This window comes from Myotis lucifugus, unplaced genomic scaffold, assembly GCF_000147115.1.
Source record: "Myotis lucifugus unplaced genomic scaffold, Myoluc2.0 scaffold_128, whole genome shotgun sequence".
NCBI lineage: Eukaryota > Metazoa > Chordata > Mammalia > Chiroptera > Vespertilionidae > Myotis > Myotis lucifugus.
Window position 1 is genome coordinate 1532435 of NW_005871176.1, and position 26315 is coordinate 1558749.

A 26315-nucleotide genomic window follows, 5' to 3' on the forward strand; every position below is an offset into this window, starting at 1 on the left:
GGAGGCAGCTGATTGATGATGTTTCTCTCTCTTCGATGTTCCTATCTATCCCTCTCCCTTCCTCTCTCTCTAAAAATCAATAAAAACATACATTTTTTTAAAAAGATCCAATGATATGCTATCTACAAAAGATTCACTTTAGACCTAGGACAGTGATGGCGAACCTGTGACACGCATGTCAGAGGTGACACGCGAACTCATTTTGGGTGACACACATTGACAGAGACAAAAAATTGCATAATTCAAATATTTGTCTCTCGCAACGGCCAGAGTTGGGCATCACTCGAGTAATATTATTACTCACGTTACTCATGATCAATAATGCAATTCTAAAACCGAATGTAAACATGTACATTGGTGTTGCGTAGCAAAGATACATAGTAAAAACATCCAAGATACATTGTTCCAATATTGACATTAATATAAAAAGGTTAAGAATTGCACTATAAAAAGATTAATCTTTACTCATGACATTTTATTTTTACTCAAGTGACAAAATGCCCAATTCTGGAAACGGCTTCGTTATTGTCAACATGTGCCTCGGGTAAGTTTCCCGTGGGTTCGGATGCATTCAGCAAACGGACGCACTTGATTGTCATGTTCGCTAGGAGACAGGAGTGGGAGGGTTAGAAGAAAAAGATATACAGTGCAACAGTGCTCGACGAGACATTCTGCGTGTCAGATAATTGATTACAGCACCATATATCTGTTGGTTATACATACTATATTTGAATTGTTTTGCACCAGGAGTCAGCGCAACAACACTGCAAGAAGTTAATAGGTAAGAAACCTATCAACCTTTTATAAAAAACGCCATGATTTATATTTATTTATTTTTGCAGCCTTGTGATGGAGAATCAAAAAAATAAAAAAGCAAGATTGAATGATAAAGGAAGTGGAAGTAGCAGTAGCCGACCCTTTCAAGACATATGGACCGAGATGTACGGGATTGTCGACAGAAACAACAGATCATTGTGCATACTGTGTAATGAAACGGTAGTAAGCAGAACGTGGAATATAAAGAGACATTTTGAAACTAATCATTGTCAGCTCTTGAAAAAAAGTATCGATAAAAGGAAGGAATACATTTCTAGGCAGCTACACCTCTATAAAAGTCAATCAAATTCCATCATTAAATTTGTAAGATGCTCTACAAATTTAACATCAGCAAGTTACTGTATTGCTCACTCCATAGCTCAGCATGGAAAAGCCCTCAGTGACGGAGAATTTATTAAGGAAACATTTCTAAGATGTGCACCAGCTCTATTTCACGATATGAAAAATAAAGATGATATTACTAAAATAATTTCTGAGTTACCACTCAGTAGAAATACTATCAAAGACAGAATAATAGATCTTAACAAAAACGTACAACATCAATTAAAAAAAGACTTAAATAGTTGTAAATATTTTTCGATTTCTCTTGATGAGACTACTGATGTCACATCAAATGCTCGGTTGGCCATTATTGCTAGATATTCTGATGGTCTCACTATGAGAGAAGAGTTGATAAAGTTAGAATCAGTGCCGATAAGTACATCAGGAAACGAAATATGTAAGGTTGTTATAAAAACATTCAGTGACCTAAACATTGATATCTCTAAAACTGTGTCAGTCATGACAGATGGGGCACCAAATATGGTGGGAAAAAATGTGGGATTCCTGAAATTGTTTATGGAAGCTATTAGACATCCACTTGTATCTTTTCATTGCATTATCCATCAGGAGGCGTTGTGTGCCAAATCGGGATTCTCAGAATTGAATGATTTAATGTCAGTTGTAACAAAAATTGTGAATTTTACAGCTTCTCGACCCCTTCACAAGCGAGAATTTTCTGCACTTTTACAGGAAGTTGACTCAACCTACAGTGGACTACTGATGTTCAATAATGTGAGACGGCTGAGTCGAGGTAAAGTACTTGAGCAATTTGTGGAGTGCTTTGAAGAAATTACAGTATTTATTGAGAATAAGGATCTGACAAACTTTACTCAGATCAATGATCATAAGTGGGTCAGCAATTTGATGTTTTTTACAGATCTCTCTGTTCATATGAATGAACTGAACTTAAAATTACAAGGTTTTGGCAAAAGTATTGACGTTATGTTTGGATACATCAAATCTTTTGAAAGTAAACTTAAAATTTTCAAGCGAGATATTGAAACTAAAACTTATAAGTATTTTCCTCGGATAAAAAAGTATTTCGAGAAGGCCACTACAACGAGTGTAATGGAGTCCATATTTATGTACCAGAATATAGTAAACTTGTTATTTGAACAGTTCAGCGAAAGATTCGACCAATTTAGAAGCCTAGAATAGACCATTAAAATAATTAAGTATCCGGATGTAGTTGTTTATAGTACTTTGGAATTAAAGGATTTCCAATGGATGCAAATTGACGATTTAGAGATGCAACTTGCAGCATCTGGACTCACGTGTTTGTCAACTTACGGTCGAAACTTGAAAATCTGGAATGAAATCGTTTAAATAATGAAGAAGAGTGCAACTACGAACAAGAAATTTTGAGTGCTTGGAGTAGAGTACCTGACACTTTTAGTGACAGAAAAAATCTAGCAATGGCTTTGCTAACAATTTTTTCATCAACATATTTTTGTGAGACTTTGTTCTCAGCATTAAATAATATTAAAACGAACAAAAGAAACCGGCTAACAGATGAAGTTAGTGGCGCTTGCTTGGCCTTGAAGTGCACCAAGTATGAACCTGCAATCGAAAATTAGCAGACAAACTTCAGCACCAAAAAAGTCACTAATTTCTAGTTTTCGTACCATTTGATTATCATTGTTTTTATTATTATTTTTTCCTAAATGTACATTGTTTTTCTGTTTTTGTTCATTTTATACATATTTTTGGTTGATTTTTCTTTGTTAAATGGCATTTAAGTATATAAAATAAATATCAAAAATATAAATCTTTTTTTTACTATGGTTTGCAAATATAAAAAAAAATTATGAATATTTCTATATGTGACACGGCACCAGAGTTAAGTTAGGGTTTTTCAAAATTTTGACACGCCGAGCTCAAAAGGTTCGCCATCACTGACCTAGGAGGACACACACAGGTTGAAAGCAAAAGGAAGAAAGATATTCCATATAAATAGTAAACCAAAAAGAAAGCAGAGGTGGCTGTACTGATATCAGACAAAATACACTGTAAGTCAAAAATTATTAGAAGAGACAAAGAAGGACACTATAATATATCATTGACAGAATTAAAGGGCAAAATAGTTCTACAATAATCGTCGGAGACTTCAATGCCCCATTTTCGATAATGGATATAACCAGACAGATCAATAAGGAAACAGTGGAATTAAATAATTGGACCTAAAACACAAACAAAACACACTATCCAACAACAGTAGAATATATATTTTTTTAAATTCTCACCTGAGGATATGTCTTTACTGATTTTTTTAGAGAGAGCAAGGGGGGAGGGGAGGAGAGAGAGAGAGAGAGAGAGAGAGAGAGAGAGAGAGAAATGTCAATGTGAGAAACTCATAGATCAGCTGCCTTCCATAAGAGCCCTGAATGGGGATTGAACCTGCAACCTAGGTATGTGCCCTGACTGGGAATCAAACCCACAACCTTTTGGTGCACGCTCTAACTAACTGAGCCATCCGGCCAGGGCTTTATGTTCTTCTTAAGTACACCTAGAATATTCTCCAAGACAGACCATATGTTTGACCACAAAATAGGTCACAATGAATCTTAAAAATGATCTTTTCTGATCACAATGGAATGAAATCAATAGCAGGTAGAACATACACAAAGATATGAAAATTAAACAGCACACTCTTAAATAACCAATGACTGGGTCAGAGAAGAAACTACTTTCATGAAAATGAAAAGATAATATACCAAAACTTATGAAATGCAAAAACTAACAACAATCATCATTTAGCAGCCTGCATCAAATACAATGTCTTTTATGTATTTCAGCAAAGGGGAAAACCTAGTTTATCTTTTATTTCCAAAAAAGGAGAGTACCAAGCAGAATCAGATCCAGGTAGAGTACCTCACAGCACAAGAGGTGTTATCAGAAAACAAAACCAATGTCTTCCCACCACCACCATATCATCAAGAAACACTACAAATGACTAGAGTAAATACTACAGAGGAAAATACTGTTTCTGCATGTCAATTAAATTCAGTGGGATATTTGATCCAGCTGCCAATCTGCCAAGAACTGGAGAACTACTCTCTCTTTCCCCAAATCTGAATTTATCTCCTGGGGAAGAGCTGAGTTCACATGAAATCATTTTCTTCTTTGTTCTTTGGAACATACCCAAGCACCATGCCTGAACTTTAGTTTTTCAGGCCCAGACAATTTTAACACTTAGAAATGCTCAACTTGTTATTTATCTATTAGGATAAGGGCAGGTATGAGATCGCATACAACTAGTACAATTGGAATCACTTTCAAATGGTGTTCAAGCCAGCTCCCATTTACGGAGTGAGTTAGAAGGTATGCACTTTAATATACCGTTCCAGATTTATTAAATTCATAATGACTGCACCAACTAAAAAGATGTCAAAAAAGAAACCCCGGAAAATATTCTAACAGTGTAATATTAACAAAAACTTAAATCCTCAGATTAACTTAATTTTTGAAACAGAATGAAACAAATACAGTGCAATAACTGTTTAATGCATGTCACTTTTTCACCAACCATAAAAAGGTATATATTTCCCAATTTATATATAGCATCAAACACTGTAAATATAATTCTACAGACTTGGAATAATCAAATATCGCCACTTCATAAAACATTATTGTAAATAGAATTCTGGCATTTACTTCTTAATGAATGCAGTTTTCCATTCCCTTTCAAAATAATTTCAGACAAGTCCATTTGCTGCATATGTTGCACCTCGAAGAGTCAAAAAGAATAAATCAGTGATTCAATGCCTCCCAGACAAATGAGCAGATTATGACTATTAGATATACTCAGGCTTCTAAGTGCTTTCTCTTTCAGAGAAAAGAATATAAATAGGTACACAGGGGAATAATAATCACATTTTAACACACTGAAAGACTCAATTACAGGACATCGTGGTACAAACCTTGAGTACAAAGTGAGTAAATCAAGAAAATCAGGGTAAAACTATTACTATTATAATTAAATAGTAACATAAAATCCAACAAATATTTAGTATTAACATTTCCATTTCAAAGAGCATTTGCTACAACCTCACAAAAAGGAAAAAATGTTCCTGTGTAAAATTTTAGTACATAAAATACCTCAATGAAGGTCCTGATGCATCCAAAATGTGTATCTGTCCAGAACACAAGTTAAAATGTAATGGTGCAGAATTATTTTCTGTATAATTAGAAGGCTATCTTCTTTACCTAACCTTTTATTTAAATACCAAAGCTTTCTTTATATTGAAGGAAGTGAAATAGTATTGGCCAACTATATATTCAAAGTTATCTATAAGGGAAAACCCTTGTCAATAGGTCTTCATTATGATTTTTCCATCTATCTTATGATGCTAAATGAAGTAAAACAAAAATCCCCTACAAACTATTTTTAGATCATCACTGAGCTGGTTAAATAAACATTATGCTTGCTATGTAATGTGACTCTCCTAGTACTTACTCTGCCGAGAATAAACAGACATCATACACACTCAATCACATGAGACAGGTTTAGAAAACAGCTGAGTCACCCACCAATAGTCTTTCTGCTCACAGTCACTCTGGAAATTTCTGCCTCACCACAACACTTGGCTTCTTCTCCAGTTCCCACTAATGAGTTACAGTTCCCTGAAACCTTTCCCTCAATAACACCAACCAATTTTATGATAAAGTTCATTTAGGCATCACATGGTTCTCCCATGACCCCAACCAACACACCAAGTATTCATGATAATAAAAAAAAATGACAACAAGCAAAAAGAGGAGGCTGATTCGGCTGGCAAACTTCCTCTCAATAGGTCAAGTCTACTTTGGAGAAAAACACATCTCTCCAACTGATCTAAAGGTGAAGGCAGTTATCCATACAGCTTATGCTTTTACTGGACATGACGAATACATCCCCTCCCCCCAAAGCAACTAGGAATGAATGACATGGTCTATGTTCTTGACTTCTACATAAATAACAAGGCCTCAAAGAAAACTGATTTAGATTGTTCTTCCTTTGAGGATGTTAATTAGTCGTATCATTAATGGAAAACATTAGGAACACAAAAACTTTTCACTCAAACTGGAATGAAATAAACCCTCAAACCGTTCATTATTTAAAATGCAGCAATTAAATAATCCTATCTTTTCAGCATTGACTAAAAGTGCTGGAAATAAAGTTGAAAAAGACACAGTTCTTATGCTCAGAGATTTACAATTTACCTAACTCAACTTGAATAGACTATAGAAAATGCTGTAAGGAGTGTGAATAAAATGTCAAGAAGCAAAATTTAATTCTGCCTCCAGAGGTAACAGTTCAACAAGAGACAGATGGGTGAGCTGGCAGTCAGTCGGACACACAAGGAGAGGGACACTATATATATGCAAAACAAAGAGTAAAACAGAAGCACAAAGACCTAGAAAAGTGGGGCATGTTTGTTTGAACCCTGAACAGGTCAGTAATGCCATAGCATAGGGGTGGATGAGGCAGAGTGAGGTCACCGAATTAGATTAGGACCAGATTAAACAAATGTGTCGCCCTAGCCAGTTTGGCTCAGTGGATAGAGCGTCGGCCTATGGACTGAAGGGTCCCAGGTTCGATTCCGGTCAAGGGCACATGACTGGGTTGCAGGCTCGATCCTCAGTAGGGGGCGTGCAGGAGGCAGCCAATCAATAATTCCCTCTCATCATTGATGTTTCTCTCTTTCCCTCTCCCTTCCTCTCTGAAATCAATAAAAATATATTAAAAAATAAATAAATAAAATAAAGGGATGTGGTCAAGAATAATTAAAGGACTGTATGTTGAAAGGACTCTGTTGAAAGGACTCTTGTGAAATAGTACTGAACTAAGGAAGCGGTATCATTAGATTTGTTTACTAAAAAGAACTATTACAATAATATCAAGTCGTGGGAAGGGACCTGTCAAAAAATATCAGTTAGGGAGCTACTGATAGTGTAGGCACATGATGATAAGGGTCTGGTCTACCTGCCACAATGAGTCTACGGCCCGAGGGCCGGATCTGGCCCGTTTGAAATGAATAAAACTAAAAAAAAAAAAAAAAGACCGTACTCTTTTATGTAATGATGTTTACTTCGAATTTATATTAGTTCACACAAACACTCCATCCATGCTTTTGTTCCGGCCCTCCGGTCCAGTTTAAGAACCCATTGTGGCCCTCGAGTCAAAAAGTTTGCCCACCCCTGGTCTAGACAATGGAGGAAGATTTGAGTTTCTATGTTGAAATAGCAGTACTTTCTGAGCAATTAGATATCAGGGATAAGGGAGCTGACGCTCCAAGGTTTGAGGATGGGGTAGGTTAAGGGTGCTTACAGAGCCAAAAATGACTAGGCCCAGGTCACCTCATACATTATTTTCCAGCTACAATGGCCTTACCTACTTCCCTCAAATATACCAAATTTATTTTCTCTTAATGTTTTTCTATTAGCTGTTTACTCTGCGTTAAATTAAAAAGGGATAAATTCAATTGTATTATGTCAAGTTTTAACTGTCAAAGAAAATCCCACGTACAAAAATGTAGAGTACAGTTGATCCTTGAACAACATGGGTTTGAGTGAACAGGTCCTTTATACATGAATTTTTAAAATATTTTTAAATTGATTTCAGAGAGGAAGGGAGAGAGACAGAGACAGAAACATTGATGAGAGAGAACCGCACATGCCAAATTTATTTATTCAATAAATTCTTTAACAGCACTTTCTTTTTCTTGTGAGTTTTTTAAATCTTTATTGATTAAGGTATTACATGTCTCCTTTTCCTCCCCACTGGCTCTCCTCCCAGCATATGCCCTCACCGCCCTAGTGTCTGTGTCCATTGGTTATGCTTATATGCATGCATACAAGTCCTTTGGTTGATCTTCTTATGATTTTCTTAATAATATTTTTTTCTCTAGCTTACTTTAAGAATACAGTATATAATACATATACAAAATGTGGGTTAATCCACTGTTTATGACTTTACATAATTATAAAGGCAGTGTTTATTAACATACATTTCATTTTCAAAAGTAAGCTATCAACTGTTAAAGTGTGTACACATTTTTTGGGACACCCTGTATATAGGGTCTATACTATCCATGGTTTCAGACATCCATTGGGGGTCTTAGAACGTATTCCCAGTGGATAAGGGGGACTACTGCATTCTTTCAAACTGAACTATACTTTTTTATAAGATTACATATTTCCTAATAATTTTTATTTTATTTATTTATTTATTTATTTATTTATATATTTTATTGATTTTTTACAGAGAGGAAGGGAGAGGGATAGAGAGTTAGAAACATCGATGAGAGAGAGAGAGAGACATCGATCAGCTGCCTCCTGCACATTCCCTACTGGGGATGTGCCCGCAACCAAGGTACATGCCCTTGACCAGAATCGATCCCGGGACCCTTGAGTCCACAGGCCGACGCTCTATCCACTGAGCCAAACCGGTCAGGGCTCCTAATAATTTTTAAAACAGTAGGGGCTTCAAAAAAAAGTAAGCAGCCCAGCTGGTGTGGCTCATTGACAGGAGGTCACAGTTCAATTCCTGATCATGGCACATGCCTGGGTTGTGGGCTCAATCCCCAGTAGGGGGCATGCAGGAGGCAGCCCATCGATGACTCTTTCTCAAGGCTGATGTTTCTCTCTCTCTCTCCCTTCCTCTCTCTGAAATCAATAAAAACAACAAAAAAAGTAAGCAGAAAGATTAGAAATGCATTTGAAATGTGGTATCAGGGCTATCACAATGCATGTAACTTCAGGAGATATATGTGTATGTACTGGTACAGTGTATATAGCCCGTGGGGCTGTTGGTGGCCAACTTGTTACAGGTGAAAACAGAATGCAGGATATAACTGGAAGTTGGTTCAAGATGATTAACAGGATTACCAATTAGCTAAGCTACAGCTTAGTACAGCTTAGTTTAGCTGTACTAAGATATCATAAAATGTTTATAAAGCCCAACAGCACAGGTATTTGAATTTCTACAGCAGAACCCTTCATCCTGTGAGCCAGAATATAGGAAAACATCTGCTACATTAGACTGGTTCAGGGACGGGAATTGGCAAAACACAGAAATAGAGTAAATAAAGGAAACTAGGGGTTAATAACGATTAATGATAGGATCAAAGCTAAACAAGAGGAGTATGAGGCAGGAAGGGACTTGTCATGTTGAGAATAGAAAGGGACTGCAGAATGAAAGGGTTGTAGACTGCAAAACCAGTACAATAGGATTGAAATACTATCTAGGAGTTCATGTAGATTTGTTGTGGTAAAGGTAGAAGCAGGAAATGGTGGTCAGAGAAATTTTAGACTTCAAGATCAAAGGCAGAATAGTTTTATATATAGACTAGATCTAGACAGCACTCTTTAACAAAAATGTCACATAATTAATTATAAGATTTCTGGTTGCCACATTAGAAAAACAGTTAAAATTAATTTTAGTAATGTGTTATTTAACCCAATAAACCCCAAATTTCAACTTGTAGTCAGTATAAAAACTGAGACTTCTGGTGTATTTTACACTTTATAACACAACTCAATTTGCACTAGCTGAGCTCAAAAACCACTGGTGGCTCTAGTGATTATTATATCCGACAGTGCAGATCTAGGCTGTGTCCTTATGGGTTGCTGACTATGTGTGCTTGCCCATTAATAGTTGCCCTGAGGAAGTGAAAAAAGGGAAGAAAGGAGGGTGACTCCAGAAGCCCACAGCAATGGTTAAATGAGGTGAAAATTAATATGCTAGAAGTCTTCCTAGTAGATAGCAGAGAGTAAAAAGGAGAAATAAATTGTGGGCGAAATACCAAAATCCTCAAAAATAGGAAAATTTGCTTAGGTAAACTAGGGATGAGCTTGTTGCACATGAGTCATAGGGCAAGGACCTAGAGAGTATAGTGAAGGGCCAGAACAATGCTGAGCTTGCCTCCCAAAATATAAGAAATTTTAAGAAAACTAATAATATCCACTTGAATGGCTTTCTAGTTAAGTAATGTTACCTAAATTTCCAGAGAGCGAGGAAGAAAGTAGGTGAGAGAGTTCAAGGAAGAAACCCAGCAACTGGACCTTTCTAGAAAGTCCAGCCACAAGATGTTAGCAGAGATTCTGCAAGCATTCTATTATGGAATAAAAATATATGCAGATAAGCAAATAAATAGCAGAAGGCAAGTCTCCTGATTTCAGATTGAGCTTCTTCTGGAGGCGAGAATACAGTCACATAAACTTTAAATATTCTCTCAAAGAATTAAATGGCTTAAATACAGGGTTGGCAATTTATAAGGAAAATAACTATTTTTCTTAAACTTTATGAAGTGGCCTTTTCCAAATAAACCCATTTGTGCCTAGCACAAAGTTTGCACTGTACAGATATCTGTGGGAAGAATGGCCTTTTAAGAAAATCTTGTTATTTATTCAAACAGATCATCTTAACAGTAAAATCTGGTAAGTAGGAAGTAAATTCAATAAAACAGCTTTAAAAATTGGTTTGAAGAAAAATCTAACCACATAAATACTATTTACCACAAAAAATCTATATGAACTCCTAGGTATTATTTAAGTCACCTTTAACTTTTCTGTCAGCCATAACACTGGAATATAGCACAAGCATTTTCCTGAAGAACATTCAATTTCTTATAATTTTTAATTCTCAGGAAAATGGTAGATGTGAAAGATAAAAAACAATGTCTCTCCAGACTCTCATTAGGTTTCTCTTATTACTAGTTAATTTTCTATAGAATTGCTCATTCATGATGACATCGCTCATCTAATAAATTAAAAATATGTCCATTATAAATCAGTCTATCTACTCCAAAACATGGCTCTAATAGATAACGTGGCATAAATGTGAATCAAGCTTCAGCTAAAACAAAATACAATTAATCTACCCAAATACTGATAGACAGTTCATCATCTGGCCTGCACCCCTCTTCTCCCATTTGTATCTTAAAACAGAACAATTCTTGTTTTATTTGGTTTAGTCAGGAAAAAATATTTTATCTGTTCAAATAAATGCTTTATGATACTGATTTACAATAAGACAGGGCAAAAATAAATAAACTTTGCAGAAATGCCAAGTTATCATTTCAGGTATGGTTTTCAAATTTTTTCATCTTGATTTCTATTAAAAGGGTTATTAACAAAAAGTAACACCAATGGATCAGATGCCACTTTTAATTTCTTTTGCCCTGGATTCTACAGAGCAATGAACAAATGGCAAAAGAGAAATGAGAAGATGGTGGAAAAGAACCAGGGAGAGGACATAATATACCTCACAAAATAAAAGGCAGTATACATAAACTAGAAACTAATGACCTGTTTTAAGACTTGGATTTTTTCCAAATATAAAACAACACAATGAGGGCTACTTGTTTATCGAAGAAGCAAATAATAGGCGTACCTACTAGACTGAATTTTGCCTTTTCATGTACTAGAATGATTGCTTAACAGCTCCCAGTGCTGAATAACTTTTGGAAAAGTTCAAGATGAACCTCACTGTGTCTCTAGATAAACATCAGGTCATTACCATGGCTTTATTAGTGGTTATCCTGGGATTTCTAAAACACTCTATTTATCAGCTTTGCCTAAGGTATGAGTTTTTATTTAAAAAAAACAATTTTACAGGGGAAATAAATCAGACATGTTAGGCAATAATGTTTAATGAAATAAATGCCTATGTAGCAACGTCTGCTTTTCAGTATTGTTGAATACAGTTATAATCTGTTATTAAAGAGTTTAGAAAACTTCTCAGAAACCTAACATTGAAATGTAATGCCAGTGTTAACAATAAAAAAGAAGTAATGTCGCCCGGCTGGCATGGCTCAGTGGTTGAGCGCTGGCTGACCTATGAACCAGGAGGTCACGGTTCGATTCCCGGTCAGGGCACATGCCCATGTTGCGGGCTCGATCCCCAGTATGGAATGTGCAGGAGGCAACCGATCAATGATTCTCTCTCATCATTGATGTTTCTATCTCACTCTCCCTCTCTCTTCCTTTCTGAAATCAATAAAAATCTTAAAAAAAAAAAAAAGTAATGTCAGAGTAGACAAGGAATTCATTCCCTAAAATTAATTCTCAGCTTAAAAAAAATGTAAAGTACTCCAAAGCTATTATAACACAGGAAGTCCAACAAACATTTATTGAACATTCACAGCACCTGCCAGGGCCTTTGCATCTGTTATTTGATTGGATCCTCACACCAACCACCCTATGATGTAGGTATTGCTATTTCCATTTAATAAATGAAAAGGTTTAACTTGGAGGAAGGTTTAATTTATCCCAAACTTCATAATTCATAAGTGGTAAAACTGGGATTCACAGCCAGATCTCTATTTTTAAAAAAACAATTTTACTTTCTATAACATAGTACTATAGCAAGTGAGAATTCTTTTCCATGGTTTATAGTTTGGATATAAGCATAGAGCTCTTCGCCTCAGAAAAAATATGGGAAAACTGTATTATCAATCTCTTTTTTTAAGTAAGATCAATAAAGAGAAAATCTTTCTGGGACTTCATCATGGTTCAATTGTTGGGCTGTAATTGAAGTTTCTTCAAGAAGTACTCCAGTAGAGAGCTTATTCATTTTGAATAGAATTTTTTTCAACACCAGAGATCCGACTGCTAGAAAATTAAAAGTGTTGTATTTTAAATGTTATCTAACACAAATACTGCTTTTACTTAATTGTGGCTTCTGGACATTTTTAGATGAATGTTTTAGGCAATTCAACCATTCATTATAAGTCATAATACATATTTTATTTGCATTAGGACCATCCAATTACTCTTACTCTCTGTTACCTCAAAAACAGATACTTAAAGGGCATCACTCTACATAAATTAAAGTGTATTTTAATATCATTCATCACCCATCTCAATAGCTGTACTTGTCATTCCACTCTTTTTATTAATCCAACTCTAAAAATATTTACCATAATAAACAGAATTCTAGAATGAGACAAATTTGACAAGTAAACTGATTGCACATCATAGTGTTAACTGAAATACTTCGTACAAAAAATGATGAACTTTTCTCTCTCATATTACATTTCTTAAAATACCTTAACATGTAAAATTAGTTACTCAAGGACAGCATTTCTTCTTACCTAACCACCATAACTCTATGTAAAAGCTTATTTGTGGATTATATCCTGAGAATATTCAGAATAGAAAATTAGATCACCTGTGCAGTAAAGGTATTAAGTTCTATATTCAAATAGCACCAAACTGTTTTTAGATAATGTAAATCTCTGCCATGGTATCCTGACAAAAGACTTTTCTGGCTTAGGAATTCAATCTTAATTGTTTAATTCATGACAACAGAAAGAGCTTGAACACTAAGAAAAGATTCCCAGACCTTTCCTCAAAATAAGTCTTCCTCAGAACAAGCTCTCTGAAAATGCAACAATAGAGTATTTGGCTCTTTTTTTAGTTAAGCTTGTACCTGTAAAATAAACTTTTTCTAAATTGTAACAAAAAAATTTAACAATACCAGTCAGAAAAACTCTGTTTTAGTCAAATAAAGCACTGTACAAACAGACCCAAAGTAATACATTTGGAAATATTCACGTAGAGCTATTTTATCCATGGAAGATTTAAGAATTTACTTATGGTTCAGGCACTGTACTAATTACATGGGGGGGCTGAAAGCCATTTTAAAGAATTTGAAAATCACTGTACTGTGACTTTAAATCCAGGAACATTTCAATTGTATTAAAGCCAAAGACACCTGCAACCAACACCCTCTTACTAAGCTTGTATTAGAAGGGTCAATTATAGCCCGCTGGTGTGGCTCAGTGGCTGAGCATCGACCTATGAACCAAGAGGTCACAGTTCAATTCCCCGGCAGGGCACAGGCCGGGTTTTGGCTCGATCCCCAGTGTGTGCAGGAGGCAGACAATCAATGATTCTCTCTCATCGTTGATGTTTCCATTTCTCGCTCCCTCTCTATTCCTCTCTGAAATCAACAAAAAAAAATTTTTTTAATATTATTTCTAAATGTTTCCACAGTCAGATTCTCCCACCAGTCAAGAGCTGTTATTTTTTATGAGAACGTCATTCTGATTCTTACAGCATTAGATCTGCTTTTAGAGCATGTGATAGCACTAGCTTAACGTTGCATGTTATAGCAATAGCATGAGATTGGCTTTTTCAAAGACCTTCTAAAAATTGCTCTTCTTCAAGAAATCTGTATTCCTTAAGACTTTTGAAGTAAATAAAACAAAGCAGAGCACAAAGATCTGGTGAAGGATGTCTTTTGTATGCATCCAGCTTTTTTATTGCTTTCATCTTTTCTACAAGTTGCACAAAGTAATATAATCCCGTTTTCTAACACAAACCTCAATAGTGTTTTCCCTTCTTTTGGTTTTTTACTTCCTAATTTCAGAGCTACTGAAGTTAAAAGATAATCACTCTCAAAACCAAACAGTAATACCTCCTAGGTCCTTGATACTTACTTGCTTTGCCTGTTGCCAGCCTCCATTCCTTTTGCTACATCCTTCCCTTCTTAAATGTTGCCAAATATTTATGTAAATAAATCAGCTGCTCCTGAGACATCACTTTAGTATCCAACTTCTCTAACTCCCAATGTGCACCTTGATATACTCCTGATATGAACCCTTAACAGTCTTTGGAATTTCTCAGGGTCTTTTTGAACATGGTAGGTGGACTTTCAGTGATTTTTCTCACTCAGCTGGGGTTGTTATTGGCAGGTGTTGATCACATATTTCTATCGCTCCAATCAATATGGACTGTCCTCTTGGTAACCCAAGACTTTTTTCTCTAAACCTGCTACTGTTTTCTAAAAGGATAAAATTTCCATGTGTTTCAAATTTTAAAAGTGGAGAAGTAACACAATAGTTAGTTTATGCTGCATTTGGTATAATGAAGTAACTGCTGATTTGGCAATGGTTTCTTGGATATGACAGCAAAGGCGTAGGCAATGAGAGAAAAAACAGATAAATAAGACTTCATCCAAAATTAAAAACTTTTGTGCAAATGATAATATCAACAGAGTGAAAAGTCAATGCAATATATAAAGAACTCTTAACTCAATAACTAAATTAATCCAATTACAAAGTGGGCAAAGAACTTGAACACACAAATGGCCAATAAGCACATAAAAAGTGATGCTCAACACACTAATCAGTGACATGCAAATGTTTTACACACACATGCACGCATATGCATTTTCTGACACCATCAGGTTTGCTATTATCAAAAGTAGCATTCTGTTGAAGACACAAATTGGCCAATTATGATACAAAATGCTATTTGTCATTAATTTCTTTTTTTTAATAATTAAATCTTTATTGTTCAGATTATTACATTTGTTCCTCTTTTTCCCCCCATAACTCCCCTCCTCCCAGTTCCCACCCCACCCTCCGCCCTCACTCCCCACCCACTGTCCTCATCCATAGGTGCATGATTTTTGTCCAGTCTCTTCCCGCATCTCCCACACCCCTCCCCCCCCCAAGAATAATCAGTCCATTCCTTTTCTATGTCCCTGATTCTATTATAATCACCAGGTCATTCTGTTCATCAGATTATTTATTCACTTGATTTCTTAGATTCACTTGTTGAAAGAAGAGAATTAGGTGGTCATAATTTGGTATCTTTTACTTTTCTTCTTCTTCCTCTTCTTAAAGGATACCTTTCAGCATTTCATATAATACGTGGTTTGGTCGTGATGAACTCCTTTAGCTTTTCCTTATCTGTGAAGCTCTTTGTCTGACCTTCAATTCTGAATGATAGCTTTGCTGGATAAAGTACTCTTGGTTGCAGGTTCTTGGTATTCATCACTTTGAATATGTCTTGCCACTCCCTTCTGGCCTGCAAAGTTTCTGTTGAGAAATCAGCTGACAGTCGTATGGGTATTCCCTTGTAGGTAACTGAGTTTCTTTCTCTTGCTGCTTTTAAGATTCTCTCTTTGTCTTTTGCTCTTGGCATTTTAATGATGATGTGTCTTGGTGTGGTCCTCTTTGGATTCCTTTTGTTTGGGGTTCTCTGCGCTTCCTGGACTTGTAAGTCTATTTCTTTCACCAAGTAGGGGAAGTTTTCTGTCATTATTTCTTCAAATAGGTTTTCAATATCTTGCTCTCTCTCATCTTCTGGCACCCCTATAATTCTGATGTTGGTACGCTTGTAGCTGTCCCAGAGGCTCCTTACACTATCTTCGTATTTTTGGGTTCTTTTTTCATTTTGCTTTTCCGGTTGGGTGTTTTTTGCTTCTTCGCATTTCAAATCTTTGACTTGATTCTTGTGCTCCTCTGGTCTGCTGTTGGGAGTCTGTATAATATTCTTTATTTCAGTCAGTGTATGCTTACTTTCTAGTTGGTCCTTTATCACACCATCGAGGGTCTCATTAGATTTCCTGTACATCTCATCAAGTTTATCGACAGACTCTAGAAGCCTCTTGAGAGACCTCAAAAGTGTGGTTTTGAATTCTATATCCAGTAGCCTGCTTTCCTCCGGTTCTGTCCTTTGTGGCCTGTTTCGTTGTCTCGGCATTTTTTTATGCTTCGCTGTGTCGATAGAGTGGCTTTCCGTGTTAAGTGTCCTAATTACCTGAGGTAGACACTCTTGGTGCACCCCCTTGTGGTCTTTGTGCTCAGTCTTGTTGTAGTTAAGCCTTGACTGTTGTAGGTAATTACTACTTGACCTCCAGGCCAACTGGCTGTGTCTGTCATTAATTTCTAAAGATAGCATTTTCTATTTTGATTTTATCTTTAAGTCAAAAGTTTTTTAAGTTTCCAAATAAACAGGTTTTAGTATTCTTATTTTTATTCATACATTATGTTTAAGATAATGAAAATTATCCTATATAATAAAAGGCAAATATGCAAATTTTCCCCATGGGTGGGAATTCGACCAACAGGGAGTTAGATGTGCACTGACCACCAAGGGGTGGCGCGGAACATGGCAGGCATTGGTGACGCAGCGCTGGCAGTGGGTGGCAGTGGACACACTGCCAGCCCCGATGGGCCCTGACGAGAGTGGGACAGTGGCAGGATGGTGGAGGAGGTGAGCGGGTGGTGTCAGGCCAAGGCAGGTGCAAAGGGAGGTCCCACCCAGCAGCCTGCAGCTGCTAGGGACCCTACCTGTGCACAAATTTTGTGCACTGGGCCTCTAGTGTTCAATAAAATAAATTATAAGCTTGATTAGCTTTTAAAAACAGTAATTATATTCTATAAAGTTTCAGCATAAACATAATTTCAATTTTATTTTGTTAACTTCTAATTCTGTAGATGTAGATTCAGAAAATATAAATATAAGAATTTAACATTCTTCTCTGTAGTCTAACATATGATCAAGTTTTATAAATGCTCCTTGTGTATTTCAAAAAAGGGCCCACTTAGTTAAATGAGAAAATTACTAAAACAAAGTTTTAATTAATTTAAATTACCCATAGCCTTTTAAATCTTTTATCTTTGTTGAATCAATAACAAGTTCTCTCTATATATTTAAAGTATGATAATTATGATTTTCAAATTATTAATCTCAATTTTTTTGTTGTTGAATATGTACAAAATTCCCTTTTTTTATTGAGGATATTTTTTCCATTGATTCTAGAGATAGTGGAAGGGGGGAGGAGAGAGAGAGGCAGAAAGACAGACACATCAGTTGGTTGCCTCCCACATCACCATGGGCCAATCGTGGGCAGGGATGAGACTTACAACCTAGGCACGTGCCCTTGACCAGAAATTGAACCCATGACCCACAAGCATGTTGAACTCTCGCCGCTGGGCATGCGGCCCACTGGCTGTGAGTTCAACATGCTTGCCTTTAAACACTGAGCAATGCAAGCCAAGGAAAAATTCTTTTTTCATATACATATCCTTGTGCTAATTTATATATTCATATAAAACAAGTTTACTATTGTTGTCCTTTATCTGTATCAGGGGTTGGGCAAACTATGGCCCTTGGCATGTGTTCTTATAAGGCCAGCTAAGGAAGGATTTTACATATTAAAAGAGTTAAATAATGAAGAATATGCAAAGGATAATCTGGCCCACAAAAACCAAAATACTTGGTCCTGATAGTTTGCTGATCTATGTCAGGGGTTGGCAATTTTTTGTTCTATAAATGTTGAGATAATATTTTAGGTTTTGCAATCTCTAGCAACTATTCAACTCTTTGGTTGTAGAACAAAAGCAAAATTCATAAGTAAATTAATATGGCTGTATTCCAGTAAAATTTTATTTACCAAAACCAGAAGAGGGACCAGATTTGACCCTTGGGTCACAGTTTCCCAACACTGGTCTATATGATTTCTTACTGATCTATTTCTCTGAAATTCAGACTCCCACACTAGTTATCAATTTGTCAATTTCAATTTCTTTTACATCTGCTACATATACAGTATATTCTAAACCAATTATTAAGAGTTTATGTTACATTTTCCAGAAATTAAATCTTTATATTGTAGAAATTACTGCTCTCCCGTATATGTTTTTACCTTGAATTCTATGTTGACTACTAAAAATTGCTTATACCTGCTTTCTTTTTATTAGCATTTTTCTGTTAACATTTCCATGCTCTTGTTTTCAATCTTTCTGTGTTATGTCTAAATGCATATATCTAGATTTTAGGGACTTTTTGTTGTTGTTGTTAATCCTCACCAGAGGATATTTTTTCCATTGATTTTTTTAAATGTTTTTATTGATTTCAGAAAGGAGAGAGAGAGTGAGAGATAGAAACATCAATGAGAGAGAATACTGATTGGGCTGCCTCATACACATCCCACACTGGGGTTCTAACTCACAACCCAGGCATATGCCCTGACCACTGGGAGTTAAACTGTGACCTCCTGGTTCACAGGTCAACACTCAACCACTGAGCAACACCGGCCAGGATTCATTGATTTTTAGAGTGAAAGAGAAGGGAGACAGAGAGGGAGAAATATAAATGTGACAGACACATTGATTGGTTGCCTCCCACACATGCCCCAACTGGGGCTGGGATCGAGCCTGCAACCAAGGTACATGCCCTTGACCGGAATTGAACCCACGACCCTTCAGGCCTCAAGGTGGCGCTTTAACCACTGAACAAACAGGCCAGGGCTAGATTTTAGTTTTTGACAAATTTGAGTCATAATTAATAGGGAAATTTAACTTCATTGTTATTACACTTACCAACATATTCCACAGCCCTATTATTTTATCATATTTACTTTTTATTATTCCCTTTTCTGGCTGTTGTTAAAATCATTGGGGTCCATTGCTCCTATCTTATTCTTTATTTGTAAGAAAATTCTACATCCTTTTACCATTGTTTGTGCCAGTTACTTAGCTAATGTCTTTCAGCTCTGACCCATCCTGTAAGTAGTAGAAGGGTGCTTTCACCTATCAGTATGGTTCCAGACATTATTTTCATTCACATTCCCCAGCCTCTCAAAGCCTTTCAGAGATGCCAGCAGAAAAGAGGCATGCATGCATACTTGATATTCAAAGTGCCAGCCTCACCCTCACTTGGTTCTCTCACTTGAGTTTCTGACGTTCAAGGACCAACCTGAAGTAATTTTCTTCTCAGAAGTCTGAGCAAGAGTCCTAAAAGGACCCTTCCTCCCAGCTCCTAGATTCTGGCAACACCTCATTTCTCTTTTATTCCCTACCTGCTTCCTACCTTAGCATCCCCTTGATAATCAATCAGTTAGTATAACAAATTTATGTAGTTAATCCCCTCTACTTGAAATACTTAGTATGGTTCCTTTTTTCCTTGCAAAGCTTTAACAGCTATACTGCTAAACTAATTAGGTTGCCATGCAATCAATTGTACTAAACACTAAAGTCAAAATTTTAGAATTAAACCGTAAAAGAAGATGTAATTTTAATGGAGATCAAGAGTAGTAACATAGTCCTGAATAATATAGTGTAGTACCTGAAAATGGAGTATCACTGACAGGTAATTAAAAAGGAGATTTATTTTGCCTATGAAAGGTTAATAAAATATTGGCAACATAATTTACTTCTTCTACGTAACACCTACTTAGGTAGCTATGGAATAAAATAAGGCAGACGGAAAAGCCATCATTTGAGAGAGAGAATTCAGATAGCTTGTGTGTTCATCATTTCTCACAGAAAAAAAAAAGGGTCTGTCAATGGATGGAGACTTTATATCAGACTAGAGGCCCAATGCACGAATTTCATGCAAGAGTGGGCCTTCCTTCCCCCTGCTGCTGGCACCGGCTTCCCTCTGGCACCCGGGACCCAGGCTTCCCTCAGGCCGCCGGCAGGCACCCGGGACTCAGGCTCCCCTCACAGCCCCGGCTTCAACTGGAAGGACGTCTGGTCTAAATAGCATATTACACTTTTATTATTATAGATACTAGAGGCCCGGTGCACAAAAACTTGTGCCCTCGGGGGGGAAGGGGGGGGGTCCCTCAGCCCGGCCTGTGACCTCTCGCAGTCTGGGACCCCTCAGGGGATGACCACCTGCTGGCTTAGGCCCGGTCCCTGGGGGATTGGGCCTAAGATGGCAATCAGACATCCCTCTGGCAGCCCGGCAGCCCTCGGGGGATGTCCACTTACCAGCGGGGAACAGGTCTAAACTGCAGTCGGACATCCTTAGCGCTGCTGAGGAGGCAGGAGAGGCTCCCACCACCACCGCTGTACTGGCAGCCATTAGCCTGGCTTGTGGCTGAGCAGAGCTCCTCCCATGTGAGAGCGCCCTGACTACCAGAGGGCAGCTCCTGCATTGAGCGTCTGCCCCCTGGTGGTCAGTGTGTGTCATAGTGACCAGTCATTCCCAGTCCTTCTGCTGTTAGGGTCAGTTTGCATATTACCCTTTTACTATATAGAATAGAGGCCTGGTGCACGGGTGGGGGCCGGCTGGTTTGCCCTGAAGGGTGTCCCGGATCAGGGTGGTGGTCCCGCTTGGGTGCCTGGCCAGCCTGGATGAGGGGATGATGGCTGTTTGCAGCTGGTCACACCCTCTTCAGGGTAGGGGTCCCCACTGGGGTGCCTGGCCAGTCTGGGTGAGGGGCTGAGGGCCGTTTTCAGGCTGGCGGGTGACTGAAGCTCCCAACCTCTCCTTTTTTTCTTTTTTCTTTTTTTATTCTGGGATTTATTTACCTTCTATGGCTGTCACTGGAGCTGAGAGCCGGCTTTAGCTCTGAGGCTCAGCTCCAGCTCTGAGACCTCGGCTGCTGAAAGCAGGTTTCTGGGGATTGTTTAGCTTCTATAATTGCAACATAGTTGCTTAGAGTGCAGCTCAGAGCTGGGCGGCGGCAGGCGCGGAACCTTGGCTTCCTCCATCACTGGAGCAAGCAAGCCTCCTGTTCGCTTCAGCTGCCTGGCTGCCGGCCACCATCTTGGTTGGCAGTTAATTTGCATATCGCCCTGATTAGCCAATGGGAAGCATGTCGGAGGTACGGTTAATTACCATGTTTGTCTATTATTAGATAGGCTAGCTCTTCTTGTTACCTAGTTATCAGTTTGACTGGATATCTGAGAAAAAGGAACAGTAAGTAAATATATGCCATTGATAAAAAAAGATTGCTTACTTGGTTAAGTGTAACATTTTATTTTCATATCAGTCATTCTATGTATCAATCTACAATATTCATTGTTTACAGTTAAGTGATTCTACTTGCTTTAAATCTAACTTAATCTCTCCTTCACTATCCACTGACAGAATTTACTATCACCACAAAGCTTCATGATGTCTGAATAGTCTGCTTTTCATTGAGTGTTGAGTCACTGAAATTCACAATTCTTAGTTCTATAAAGATGTTAGTTTTTGTATATTATACTTTGTATTTAGCAAAATACTTCCAAGTAAACTTTCTTTTTTTAAAAAATATATTTTAATTGATTTCAGAGAGGAAGGGAGAGGGAGAGAGAGAGATAGAAACATCAATGATGAGAGAGAATCATTGATCGCTGCCACCTGCACGCCCCCTACTTTGTATAAGTACCGCATGCTAACCGATTGCGCCACTGGAGCTCCACACGCCCCCTACTTTGGATCGAGCCCACAATCCGGGCATATGCCCTTGAACGGAATCGAACCTGCGATCCTTCAGTCCAGAGGCCGACGCTCTATCCACTGAGCCACGCCGGCTAGGGCCCAAGTAAACTTTCTCATCTGACCCCTGATAAAACAAACAGTCCTGCATTAAGCTTGCCCTCTCCCTTCTCCCACATCCCTGCAAGTTGAACAATCCCAACCCCACCCAATATAAGCACATATGAATAAGCCCATATGCCCCATATCCCTCCATCCGATTAATACAGAACAATATTCTGCATGTCTATGGTACTTATCTCCTTTAGTGACCTTTCTCCCATAGTCCTACTTGCCCACTTTCCCAACAACTTTCTGAATCGCATAAATGGTACTATGGAATGAGATGTGCTCCCTCCCACTACCACCCCCACCCCCCAAAAAAAAATCACATGTTGAAGCCCCAATTCCCTATGTCAGCGGTTCTCAACCTGTGGGTTGCGACCTCTTTGGGGGTCGAATGACCCTTTCACAGGGGTCGCCTAAGACCATCGGAAAACACATACATAATTACATATTGTTTTTGTGAGTAATCACTATGCTTTAATTATGTTCAATTTGTAACAATGATATTAGGGGTCACCACAACATGAGGAACTATATTAAAGGGTTGCGGCATTAGGAAGATTGAGAACCACTGCCCTATGTGATGGTATTTGGACACGGGGCCTTTGGCAGACAACTGGGATTAGATTACGCCATGGGAGTGGGGCCCTCATGGTGGGATTAGTGCCTTTATAAAACACAGCAGAGAGCTTGTTTATCTGTCTATCTCCACCATGTGAGGACACAGCAAGAAGGTGAACTTCTAAAACCAAGAAGGCCCTTGCCAGGAATTAAATCAGCTGGCACCTTCATCTTGGCTTTCCCATCATCCAGAAAAAAAATAAACGTGTGTTGTTTAAGCCAACCAGTCTATGGTATTTTGTTACAGCACGCCAAGCAGATTAAGACAGATAGACTACACATTTTTGTGGGAAATATCACATTTACTTTGAACAGTTGAACTGCTCCATTCCCTGATTCTCCTTAAAACTTACCTGTTTGATTTCCCATCCCAAAATGTCATGGCACATGCTAATTTCTGTAACTGAATTGAAGTTACAATTATTAGAACCATAAAAATCTAAAATATTTGCATGTTATAGCAAATAAAAAATAGACTGGTGGCCCCAAAGTTTCTCTTCTAGACCTATGGAAAAGTAGTGAAGGGTGAAATTCCAAAGAGATATAAACTTTCAAGGGAAACTCTAAGAGAGGTTTTGCACTATCAATTATAACAAGTGAGAGTAGTAGCCAGAGAAATAGAGAAGAGCCTCCAGCCCTGACGGGTTTGGCTCAGTGGATAGAGCGTCGGCCTGCGGACTAAAGAGTTCCAGGTTCGATTCCAGTCAAGGGCATGAACCTTGGTTGCAGGCACATCCCCAGTAGGGGTGTGCAGGAGGCAGCTGATTGATGTTTCTCTCTCATGGATGTTTCTAACTCTCTATCCCTCTTCCTTCCTCTCTGTAAAAAATCAATAAAATATATATTTTAAAAAAAAGAAAAACCTCCAGGGTATGTCCACAGGAAACAAACAACTCCTTAAATGTAACAAATCCCGACCTAGCAGGTTTGTCTCAGTGGATAGGGTCCCAGGTTTGATCCCAGTCAAGGACACATGCCTGGGTTGTGGCCTCGGTCCAACCTGCAGGAGGCAACCAATCAATGGTTCCCTCTCATCATTGATGTTTCTAGCTCTCTCTTCCTCTCCCTTCCTCTTTGAAATCAATAAAAATATTTTTTAAAAATGTTAACAAATCCTAACCCTTCCCCCCCCACACACACACACAAAATTCAAATGAAAATGAAAATCAACAACAAAAATGAGCCTATATCACAGACAACAAAAGAAGCATATGTGAAATCACAATCAGTTCTTAATGATTGGTTTTTACAAAATTCTTTGGCTTTCTAAAACAGTGCTGAATAATACAGTATTGATTTTGAAAACTTTCACTCTTTATACTTAGGTATTTCCAAATATGGGTTCTAGTTTGTAGATTTGCCAAATGGAATCTACAACTTGGGGTATATGGTGAGGAAAGTCTGAATAATAATTGTACTTAACTATTACTCTTGCAGTAATCTAACCCCAGAAATTTTGAAAAAAATTCACTGTGATTTTCTAGCTACATGTAACACAAAGAAAAGCATAATCAAACAAGCATATAAAAATTACTTTAGGAATATTTCATGGTAAGTTAAAAAACAAACAAACATGAAATTCACCTAAGAGGAAACATTTGGTGAAGTCTTACTTTATAAACATGGTTGCAACTGTTTTTGTTAATAAAAACAAAACAATGACAAAAGAGCTCAAATTCTCTAATCAAATATGACTACATTAAAATAAGTCTCAATAGTTAGAGAAAAGAGCTAACCAGGACTGTTTAGCATATATCAGGTAAAACCACAGACATAAATGATCTGAGTATTTTTTACGCCTTTGTAACTTACTTTCATACTAATGACATTTGTAACAGCATATTAATTTGTAAAATGTTTAATGGCAATATTTGTTGAAGAAATTTTCAACAAGGTGTACATTTTTAATAGGCATACGATCAACTAAAAATATAAAACAAAACAAAAGTGAGTAAGATTTAGCTCCAACAGTGCCAACACAATGCAGTCAATTCTGCAGGTTTACGAGCCAACATTAAATCCTCATGTGCCATGACTGCAGCTTCCAAACACCACTCAACTCACAGACTACCTGAGATAGCCACAATGTGCTCCATGGGTAGAAGGAGAGTATAAAAATTATCAACTGTACTCTGCTTTCTTTTGTGAAGGAAAGTAAATACTCATCAATTTCAAAAGTGAAATGTGAAAAAAAAACCTTCAAAACTTCCTCTACTTTATCCTGATTAGCAAGGCTGATTGTCAAAATCAGAATTTATTTTCTTTAGGAAAGACAAAAAATGTTTTTAAATCACACAAAAAGTATAAAAATTGTAGTGTTAAAATAAATAGCATAATCAATCACTGTTCCTCAGTGAAGAAGTCCTTTTCTTGGCATTTCCACAGACAACGAAGAATCTAACCCATGGGTCATTACCATCTCAGCCCACTATATAACACAACTAAGTTAATCTCTAAGAAAAAAGAAGAACTAAATGAAATCTCCAGGAACAGTAGGCAGAAAACATGTATCACTCCACTTTGGCATTATTCTGAGCATGTCTTCTCACTGATTACTGTGAACACAGCTTAGGAGTCTTGACAGTGACACCAAGAAAAAATAGAAAAGTGCCAACAATTGAGCAATACGTAGGAAATACATTTGTCTTGCTTAATTTAAGTGATTTAAGATAATTCAAATAACAAACTTGTATTTTTTTAAAGATACAAAATGAAAAAGAACGCAAAGTTTGCCTAGTTTTAAATCTAAAATCGTTTCTAAAACTCATGGAGATCTTGAAGGAACTTCAGATCTCATCTCATACAATCCTGTTATTTACAAAAGGGGAACTGATCACTAATAAGAATTCCCACTAGGTCAAACTCTGAAATAGTACTGCCCTATCCAGTAAGGTCTACAGTACACTACATTTAAGTGTGCTACACCTTGACTCATCTACAGAGTCACCTGGGTGGTTTCCACCTTTGAGTGAGGACCTGAACAAAAGAAGGCTATGGATCAAGTTTGGGTTGCAATGCAAGCTGTTTATCACATGGCACCTAGGATCCAACAGATCAGAGGGTAATCTGACGTGTCTGTGCCAAACAGATGCAGTAAGGAACCTCAGTCACTGTGCACTGCAACAGGCCTTTGCTAAAGGACACTGATACTAAAGAAGCCGGCCTCGCCCTGACCGGTTTGGCTCAGTGGATAGAGCGTCAGCCTGGGGACTGAAGGGTCCTGGGTTCGATTCCAGTCAAGGGCATGTACGTTGGTTGCGGGCACATCCCCAGTGGGGGGTGTGCAGGAGGCAGCTGGTCAATGTTTCTCTCTCATCAATGTTTCTAACTCTCTATCCCTCTCCCTTCCTCTCTGTAAAAAAATCAATAAAATATATTTAAAAAATAAAAATAAAAAAAAAATAAAGAAGCCAGCCTTGCCCAACATTCCATAGGGCAAATTTCCAGTAAGTTCCACAGGAAGGATTTCTAGCATGTTCCACTGGAATGGTGTT

The 26315-nt window shown here is 37.6% G+C and overlaps 1 protein-coding gene across 10 annotated transcripts in view; it reads right to left on the reverse strand.

Moving 5' to 3' along the window:
- EIF4G3 (eukaryotic translation initiation factor 4 gamma 3) overlaps window positions 1-26315 on the reverse strand; it is a 271609-nt gene that overhangs the window by 157940 nt on the left and 87354 nt on the right. The window lies entirely within an intron of this gene.